Here is a 10274-nt window from a genome sequence, read left to right as displayed (position 1 = left end):
TCCTCCTCCTCCTCCTCCTTCTCCTCCTCCTCCTCTCCCTACCTTTCTCATGCTCAGCTACCTTTCTCATATAGTCCAAGTTCACCTGCCTAGGCATTATGATGCCCACAGTGGGTTTGGGCTCTTCCATATCTATCACCAATCAAGACAATCTCTCACAGATAATATGGTCTGCCCAATCCTTCAATTGAAACTCCTTCAGATGATTCTAAGTTGTATCAACGTGACAGCTTAACATAAGTAGGACAGTGGTTCTCCCTGGTTATGCACTGTGAGCTACTTCTATTACACAGTCACACAAAATTATGTATGTAGACATTTATTTGTAATATTGAGTCATTTTTAGACTGTGTGATTAATTCTCTAGTTATTGTATGTTAAAAGCCACCGTCTTCTTCCATGTTCTATTGCTGTAAAGAGATACTACAACCTAAGTGACTATAAAACAAAGCATTTATTTGAGGGTTTGCTTACAGTTTCAGATGGTTAGTCTAATATCATCATAGCAGGAAGCAGGCACCCATGGTGCTAGAGCAGTAGCTGAGAGCTTTACATCCAGATCCACAGGCACCAGGCAGAAAGAAGGGGGAGAGGAGAGGGGAACAGAGAGACAGAGGAGACAGAGGGGGAGGGTGGAGAAATAAAAGGGGAGAGAAAGAGAGAGACTAGGTATCTTAGAGTTTCTGTCTCTGTTTCTGTGAAGATATGCCATGACCAAGGCAACTCTTATAAAGGAAAACATTTATGGCAATGGGCTGGCTTACAGTTCAGACATTTAGCCCATTGTCATTATAGCAGGAAGCATGGCAGCTGACAAGCAGCCGTGGTGCTGGAGATATAACTGAGAATTCTGTCTCTGGATCAGCAGGCAGAGGGAAGAGAAAATGACATTGGGCCTGGCTTGAGCATTTGAAACCTCAAAAGCCACCCCTAGTGACATACTTCCTCCAACAAGACAACACCTCCAAATAGTGCCACTTTCTATGAATTATCATCTAAACCACCACCCTGGGCCTGGTATGAACTTTTTAAATCTCAAAGCCCATCTCAAGTGACACATCACCTCTGACAAAGATATATATATACTCACTCCAACAAGACCATACTTCTTAATCCTTCCAACCAGTTCATCAACTGGGGACTAAGCATGCAAGCACATGAGGGCATTCTCATTCAAAGCCACAGGACCTTATATTAGTCTTGGCTGTTTAACTGAAAATAGAGAAAGCTAAAATTGAACTTGTGGACTTACACAAGGTGGTGGGGGTTCGTTGGCTTTAAGATGTGAGCACCAGAAGGACATACTCCCACGTTTCATGTTTTCACTGCCCTTCTGAAGTTATGGACCCATTTTTCCCATGACACATTGCTGCTGCAAGAGTCATGCTCAGAACCCCAAAGAAAAAGAAATGGGATGGTAGTAAAGTTTACATTTTTGTCTGTGACAGACTCTGATTGGCTTGCTTAGAATACTAATCTTAGACGGGATCCCTGTGACTTAGGGTGGGTGAGGCGTTTAAGTTGACAGAAATGAGCTCAGCTTGCATCCAGGGCTTTGCCCTCAACAAATCTCTGTGACCAGGATGGAGAGTTCTTGTAAGAAGATGGCAGCTTCCTGCCCACCTCCCATGTTCATAATAAAGAGAATTAGCTGAGTGCCATTCTAAAAAAGCATTGCAATAGGCAGTAACTGGTAGCTCTGCTACCTGATGTCTTCACACAGCTCAGCTGGCCTCCGGCCCCTCTTTTTTGACTTAGGAGAGAAACTGGCTTGATGATGGATGCATTATCCAAACACCTGCCATTCACTATGAAACATGAGGAAATTGTATCCACTTCTTGTGATCTTTATGTTGTTGTCTCCCTACTTCCCAAATTGAAATCTATGCTCCCTGTGAGTGATGAAGTGGTAGGTGTTGATCCCATGACAGCCTGATGGGGTTGGTGCTTGTGTCAGCTATTTTCTGTGTCACTGTGGTCAGAACACCCAACAGAAACAACTTAAGGAAGGAAATGTTTATTTCATCTTAGAATTTCAGAAACTTCAGTCCATAATGGCTAGGTCCATCCTCAGGACATCAGTGGCACCAGGTCTGCGTGCCAGAGGCAGCTTTTAATCTCACAGTAGACAGACAACAGAGCAAAGCAGGACCAGGAACTGGGTACCACTTTCAACGCCCACCCCTAGTGGCCCACATCCTCCAGTGAGATCCCATGTCCTAGTGGTTCCATATCCTCCCAACAGTGTCAGTTTCAGAATGAGCACTGAAAACAAGCCTGTGGTGGACGTTTCAGGTTCAGACCACAATGCCCTGGTGAGACAGACTTATGGGGTTCTCCTTGCCTCTTTCTCCTCACAAAGAGGCAGTGGTAAGATGCTATCTATGAAGAACAGGTCTCCATCAGACGTCAGATCTACCACTGCTTTCTTCTTGATCTTTCTCAGTCTCCAGAGCTGTAAACAATGAAATTGACTGTTTACAAATGACCCTGTCTAAGGCAGGCATTTGTTACACAGCCCAGAGAGCCTGTTTTCTTATGCTTTTCCAATCTTGTTGCATACTGGTTGGGTTCCTGTGCTGGGGCAGGGTGTTTTTTCCTGTGTGCACAGCTGCTAGAATGGTGGGGGTCAACCTTTTGAGAAAGGGAACACATTGTCACTGGAACACCAGTGAAAGTATCTTCAGGCCCTGGGTGCCCATTTCAGAGAGCCACAGAGTTTTGGAACCACATCAAATATTGTGTTGAGGGGCCATTACTTCGTTTTGTCACTAAATATCTTTTTTTGTTGTTGTTTTGTTTTATTCCTTGGTTTCTTTTAAAACCAAGATAAGATGTTTCTGGTTTTCTCAAGGTTCTTTTGATGAAATAGTTCTAATTTATATTTGTATTTCTCTTGTAGCCTGGGGAGCATTTTTATGTGCACAGAGTCTTCTTTTGTAATCTTATCCAAGACAAACTTCTGATCCTTCTTATTCAAAAAGTCACTACTAAGAAAAATAAAACTTAAAAGCTAGCTTACCAAAATGTTATGGAAGAGATATATGGTGTTGGGAAAAGGCACACTGCTCTAGAATCTTTAAAATGTCTCTTAGTAAAGGGTGAGGTGATGGATATCTTTATGGACTGTGTAGTCTCTTCTATGATCACTCAACTTGATCATTGGAGTTTGGATGTAGCCATGGATCAGAAACAAATGAGTAGGCAAGACTGTTTTTCATTAAAACTTTATTTACAAAAGCAGATGGTGGGCCAGATTTCAGCTGACCCCAGTTCTCAAGCATTTCTTGCTTTTCAACTATCTGGGGAAAATTACAGTTCAACATTTTAAGGTGGATGGGTGATATTTTTATCCTCATTTCATGGGTCCGGTGGTTTGAATGAAAATGGCCACTGTGGGCTCATAGGGAGTGGCACTATTAAGTGGTATGGCCTTGTTGGAGTAGGTGTGGTGTTGATTCAGGAAGTGTGCTGCTGTTGAACTTTGAGATTTCAAATCTCAAGCCAGACCTTGTGCATCTCCCCATGATGCTTGAGGATCCAGACATAGAACTCTAAGGTACCTTTCTGACATCATGTCTGCCTTCATGCTGCCCTGCTTCCCATCCTGATGACAATGTAAGCCAGCGCCAATTAAATGTTTTCCTTTATAAGGGTTTCCATGGTTATAGAGTCTCTTCACAGCAATAAAACCTAACTAAAACAATGGGGTAGAGAAATTGAACACTAAAGAGTTGAGAATGAGGCTCGCCATGATCTTTGGGGTTTAAGATGAAGATTGGGAAGGATAGTCCAGTGATTCAGTGATTGTGTAGCATAGCACTCATCCTAAGCTGAGACATAGATAGATAGATAGATAGATAGATAGATAGATAGATAGATAGATATGAATGTATAGATTTGCATATGCATATGTTATGTACATGGAAATACATGCATGCATATGCAATCACATATACACATCTTAGACACGAATACACATATGCAAACACATATGTCTATACACATGTGTACATACATACAAGTACACATATCTATCTATCTATCTAGGTACGTACATATACACAGATATATATATGCATATATACTACATATGTACACATAGGCATATACAAATGTAGATCAAACATACATGGCTATATACACATGAACAGATACATATATACACAAATATACAAACATTTGCATATGTACACATGTACACATGTGAAAATATATCCACACATGTACATATGCACAAACATATATATACATATATCTGTACATGCATATGTACCAATATGTAAACATATGTGGCCATATAGATGTACTCCACAACAGCCTTACACCATAAAAATATTAGGATAACTTAGATGTTATCGAGTAAATTCTCTATGCAAGATATTATTATTAAGCCATGAAAATGAGATCTATTATAAAAATCCCTTATTAGTTTATGCTAAGTGACATGAAATGGGAAAGTATATCCGTGAAACCTCAGCTAACTGAAATAAAGAGCAGGCGTGTAGAGAAAAGCATTGACAGCAGTACGCCTACATGGAGAGAGTGTTTTTTCTCCATAGAAGATTGTCTGAGATTTTACTTGATGGGCGTATGTGCATGGGTATGGTTGTGGGTGGTGTAGAACAACGTTTTACAGTGATCATGTTGCTTAAAGAACAGAAAAGCACCTCAGGAAGAGATTCTAGTCTAAGTTCATATAGTTCTCAACTTGAGACGGAGATCTTCATATTCTGAGGCCAGCTTCATGTCCTGTCCCCCAGGGCAGGGCTTTGGTCTAGCACCAGATCAGAGGCCTTTGGAGATGCACCCTGCTTTGGCCTTCTGGTCCATTGGCTGTATGCTAGGGGCTCACAAAGTTCTGCCTAGAGCCTGCCAGCAGTCTGAACTCTAGTCCCCTAGTGGACCCCTCGTGAAAGTCAGACCTTCCTCTCGTAACCCTAGAAAGTCGGGGTGTATGATCCTATTTTCCAATCAAAGAAACTGAGACACAGAGAAAGTAGCCCGTTCACACTCCCATACCTGCCTTGTGGAGGGGCTATATCTTAGACCCTTCTGCCCTGCTCCTTTTGAAATAGCATGCCTCACTGTTCTCACTCACCCTCGCTCTCCTCTGTGTAACAGATCCAGAAAGATATTTGTTTCCAGATGTATTGGAAAATGCTTGGGGTTCCTATGGGAAAGGCAGCTGTTGAGTGATCTGCGCACTCCTGGCTTAGGTGATGGGGTACCAGGGTCACAGAGAAGCTCCTCATGTCTGTACTAGGAAATGGATGCTTGTTTGATTTGATGCTCACAGAATTAAAAACAAAAACAGGGAAATGGCATATGTTCGTATTCTACAATGATCGTGTTACTTACAGAACAGAAAAACATCTCAGGAGAAAAATACTAGTCTAAGTTTATATAGTTTGCAGCCTGAGACTGAGATTTTCATATTCTGAGACTGACTTGATGTCCTGTCTCCCAGAGAAGCCAGAGTAGGGGGAAGTGACATCTCTGTGACAAAAGTGTCTAACAGAAGCAGCTTCATAGAGGAAGGGCTTATGTTACTTCATAGTTTGAGCCTATCATGGAGGGAAAATCATGGTGGGGCTCATGGTGACGGAAACATATAGCCAAGCCTCTTACATAATGGCCAGACCAGTAAGCTGAAAATCAGACCTGAAGCGAGGCTGGGCTATAACCCTTAAGATTGGTCCCCAGTGGCCTAGGCTCCAGGCCCCAAGGATTTCATAACATTCCCAGACAGCACTGCCAGCTGGGGAGCAAATGCTCTAACACAAAAGCCTGTGGAGGACATTTCACATTCAAATCACGACACAGAAGGACCAGACTGAAAGTGGTAACAGGTTGGAAAGCTGTGGCCCAGTGATGACATGGAGATATTTCACGTCCGGAAACAATAGATGTGATAGCAAGCAAGAGGCTCCCTGGAGGAGTCCAGCAGGCTCAGGATGGAGGAGAATGAGTACTGAGTGGGGGATGTTAGGAAATGGACTCTGAGATCCCAGAGCATGCTGGCAGATCTTGAAGTGAAGAGAAAAAAAGGGGGTGATCTGCCAGATTTGAAAGTAAAGGAGGAATGGTTTGGGATATGGCTCAGTAGTAGAGTGCTTGCCAACCATGTGCAAAATCCTGGACTCTGTCCCCAGCATCTCTAAAACAAAGAAAACTTTGAAGGAGAAAGGATGGCTTACTGGAAGGCTGCAGTAACAGAGAGATAGCAGGTAGGCACAGCAGATGTGAGGGCCCAATAGGCAGAGATACGGGGAGAGAGCTAGTCTATGTGTGGAAGCAAGAGCTTCCTGTCCCAGGGCACAATAGCTTGAAAGGCAAGACTTCTGCTTGGTTCTTACTGAGGCATTGGCTGAAGGAATCTCTGTGAAGAGCTGAGTGTTCACAGATCAGCTTATTTCAAAGCGATGCATTTAAAGGGCACTGGGAAAACCTTGTGGAAAGGAGAGAAAGGCGCATGGAACAAGCATGAAGAAAATAGGAGGTGATTTAGGAGTCTAGCCAAGCAGACCATGATGGAAGGTGAAAGGATGAACCAGAGACACAAGGATGAGAGAACAAGTCTTCCCACTTTGGACTAGGGATGCTGCTTAGCACTAGACTGGCTGCCTAGCATGAGGAAGGCTCTGTGGGTTTAGTCCCCTGAATTTCAAGAAAACAAGTCATCCTGTTCACGAAGAGGAGGATGGGGTAGAGAAGGGAAACTGGAAGACCTCAGCACAGCCCTGGACTGACTGTTGCCAGGTATCTATTGGGACTAGTCTGGGACATCCAGACCATTCAGCACTAAGGCTTCATGGGTCAAAGTTCAACATCAGCATGGTCTCCATGGCCATTCGCTCTGGAATCGCATTGTTCTCCAGCCCATCAGCTCACACTGGGATTCAGAACCCAGCGCCAGGATGGCCACCTGCCTTCATGAATTTCCACTAGACCCAGCTCATACATACACCCCTCTCAGAAATACACCTACAAGACAGACAAGCATGCCTGCATTCCTGAGAAGCCTAGAGAGGGGGCTCACTGGGCTCAAGGAAACCCGAGAAGCATGTGGAGAAACAAACGTTGGGGCAGTTGTCTCTGAGGGTCCCCAGAGCAGATCACAGGAGATGTGTTTGTTCATTTCCTCATATTGCGCTACGAGCTGACTTCGCAGCTGGGATTTATTTTCAGAGCACTTTGGAATTTGACAGACCCTCTTGCCTCCTGCTTCACAGCTGAAACCTTTTGCCATTTGGTTGATGATAAAGCAAGTGATGGTTTACACTAAAAAGCTGTAAAAGATGCTGTCTGTGAATGAGACAGACAGGTGTCAAAACCAGAGTAGCAGACAGCAGAGTCAGCAGAGCTCCGGATCTGCTCTGCAAGGTCACTGGCAACTCTCAAGTTCAGTGTCGCCTCCAGGGGGAGTTGAAGTCTTTGCACACACCTTGCTTAGAGGTGCCCCTCAGCAGTGCCTGGTGTGTCGTAATAAAGCATGCACCTTACAGAGCTGTGCTCCACACCTGCAGAGAAAGCTGCCATGTCCAAGAGTACTGTAGGGGTGAGGAGAGCAAGCGGATAGGCCCAATCCAGAGCCATACTTGCCAAACCGTCCTAAAACGATGCCAGCTCAGGAAAGCACAGCATGCCTGAGGAGTGTAGCCCAGGGAGGTGGCTGCCCGTGCTGCGCATATTTGTTCTCCTTCATCTCCTTCCTTCATTAGCACAGCAAGCCCAAATGGGGGAAAGGTATTTCAATGCTCTTCTCTTTCTAGTGAGAGGGTCTCACTTAACTGATTCAAGGGAGGGGGCTCTCAGGCCATGTTCTTATACCTTGTGTCCTTCACAAGCATTTGTCTGTTTGTAAGTCTGTTCTGTCAGGTCCTATTCCATTCCTTTCTATTTGGTTCCATTTGCTCCACCCACCTCATGTGCTTAGGTCAGTGCATTGTTGGTACTGAATGACAGTTTGTGGTCACTGAGTTAACAAGTGGGTATTAGGATGAAAGTCAAGGAAAGGGGCAGCACAGGGCCAAGGGAGCAGCCAGGAGCACACTGGGAGCCATGAATTGCACTGGGTAGCCAGGCCCTAGGAAGAGCGGAAGAGGATCATGATGTGAGCAGAAGCCAGACTGGATACTTTCATACGGGGGTATGGGGTATGGATTTTTGGAGATCACTGGTGGGAAGCATGAGAGAAGTTCAAGAAACAATATGACTGTTTAAGTCTACCAAGTTGACTATATATCACTCCACTGTACTTCTCTCTCACTGAACCTAGACTGGTAGCTATCGAGTCCCAGCAACCCTCTTGTCTGTGTTCCCCAACACCCCTGAGGTTACAAACCTATGTACCCATGCCTAGCCATTTTACACAGGTGGTGAGGTCTAGGCTCGGATTCTCATGCTTACACAGTAAGTACTTGTTCCCACTGCCATCGGTCCAGTCCCTCATGCTCTTCAGTGGAGGATTTGAGCAATTGACTGGTGGGGTGAAGACCATGGGGAAAGGGCAGCTTTGGAAGAATGATACATTTGTTTGCAGCTGTGAATGATGATGTCTCTGAAGCCTAGAAACAACTGGACACATTGAAGCTTCTAGGAGGGGTCTGGCTACATGGTGCTTGTCAAATATGTTCAAGGCTATGGTGAGAACCACAGCAGTGGAGTTCTTCAGTGAAGGAAGAGATAGGACTGAGCTCTGACTCCAACAAGGAAAACCAGACACTTAGAACCAAGGATAGGATGAGGACTAATGAAGTGGGGGATTGCTAAGAATTAACACTGAAGTAAAGAGAATTCTTGCTAGACCCACTCACCAGAGTTTGTACTGAATACAGGCCACTGTGATAAGATATCTGGAGAGGTCAGATACTAAGGGTGAGCGTTTTGCCCAATAGTGTTACTCAGTTTTCCACTACTGTGATAAAATACCTGGCATTGTTATTAAAGATAAGGTGTTGGTTTTGGTATATGGCTTTGAAGGTTCCAGTCAGAGAATGGTGGCCTGAATCATGCTTTGCACCTCTGATGGAGTGCTAGATGGCATTGGTGAGGATGTGGTGCAGAGCATACTGCCCAGCTCTCAAGGTAGGGCAACGAGAGCCGATGCTCCCATAGTCGTCAGAAGTGCATCCCCACTGACCTAAGGACCATTTACTATGCCCTACCGGTTAAAATTTCACTGTATTCAGTAATGCCATTCTGAGGACCAAGACTTTAAAACATGGACCTTTGGGATGACTCATGCAAACTTGACTTACCTTAAGGTGTCTTTCTAAAACTGTACCATTTGGGCCAGAAGAGGAAGCAAAAAGCTGAGCCCAGCTTAACAGGGGACTCAGAGGAGCCACCATACAGTTTTGGTTTAAAGGGAATGTCTTTGACTTCTAGAGATGGGTGTTATAATATCATCAGTATATTGGAGGTAATAATAATAATAAAAAAAAGATGTCACCAAAGACCTCTCAAAAGAAATGGGAAAGACAAACTCCAAAGCCAAGCACCAAGACAGGGTGAGAGCTGAGAACAAGGAGCCACTTCTACAAATGAGGAGCTAGCTGAAAGTCTTGGCAAAAATATTATCATGTTGAAGAGTGGAACAAGGAAGAAAGGGGCCAAAGCATGTTGTTTGCAACTGACACAGAGATGTCCCTGTGGCCTGCACTGGAGGATATCCATGGGGCTGTGGTAGGTAATGGTAGGTTGCAGGGTCCACCACCAGGAGGAGGTCAAGTAATAGACCACAGTGTTGATAGAACAATCTGCTCACAGATGAAGAGAAGATAAGACCTCTGGGTCACTGAAGATTTCCATTTGCTCTCTTCTTTATAACGAAAGAGTTGTGATATTGTTTATATCCTGGAGGCTGTAGGTATCAAGGATTTGAGACATTGAGAATGGCTGAATAGGAAGGGATCAATAGAGAGAACAAAATCTCGCTGGTCTCAGAGACAGACACAGAGATTCTAAAATACTTCTTCCTCTAAAATGAGAGTAAGATGGCTGAGTGAAGCCTGGGAGGTAGAAGATAGGCTGAGCACACAGTAGGGAGGTAGAAGATTGGTTGAGCACACAGTAGGAAGGGAGAAGTTAGGCTGAGCACACAGTAAGGAGGTAGAAGATAGGCTGAGCACACAGTAGAGAGGGAGAAGAACATGGACAATGTCTAACTTCCTGGCTCAGGTTACATTTTCTGATGACACTCATGCTGGTGTGCAGAGCCTGTTTTGGAAGGAGCTAGTGAAGCTGCCTTGTAGCTGCCCAGTTAACGG

The 10274-nt window shown here is 44.4% G+C and overlaps 1 protein-coding gene across 3 annotated transcripts in view; it reads left to right on the top strand.

Annotated features, from left to right (window-relative positions):
- Nucleotides 1-10274, top strand: part of Arnt2 (aryl hydrocarbon receptor nuclear translocator 2) — a 163779-nt gene that overhangs the window by 84162 nt on the left and 69343 nt on the right. The gene's annotated exons all lie outside the window — the stretch shown is intronic.

Source organism: Mastomys coucha, unplaced genomic scaffold (assembly GCF_008632895.1).
Source record: "Mastomys coucha isolate ucsf_1 unplaced genomic scaffold, UCSF_Mcou_1 pScaffold21, whole genome shotgun sequence".
Lineage (NCBI taxonomy): Eukaryota > Metazoa > Chordata > Mammalia > Rodentia > Muridae > Mastomys > Mastomys coucha.
Note: the sequence above shows the minus strand (reverse complement) of the source record. Positions and strands in the feature narration are given on the sequence as shown.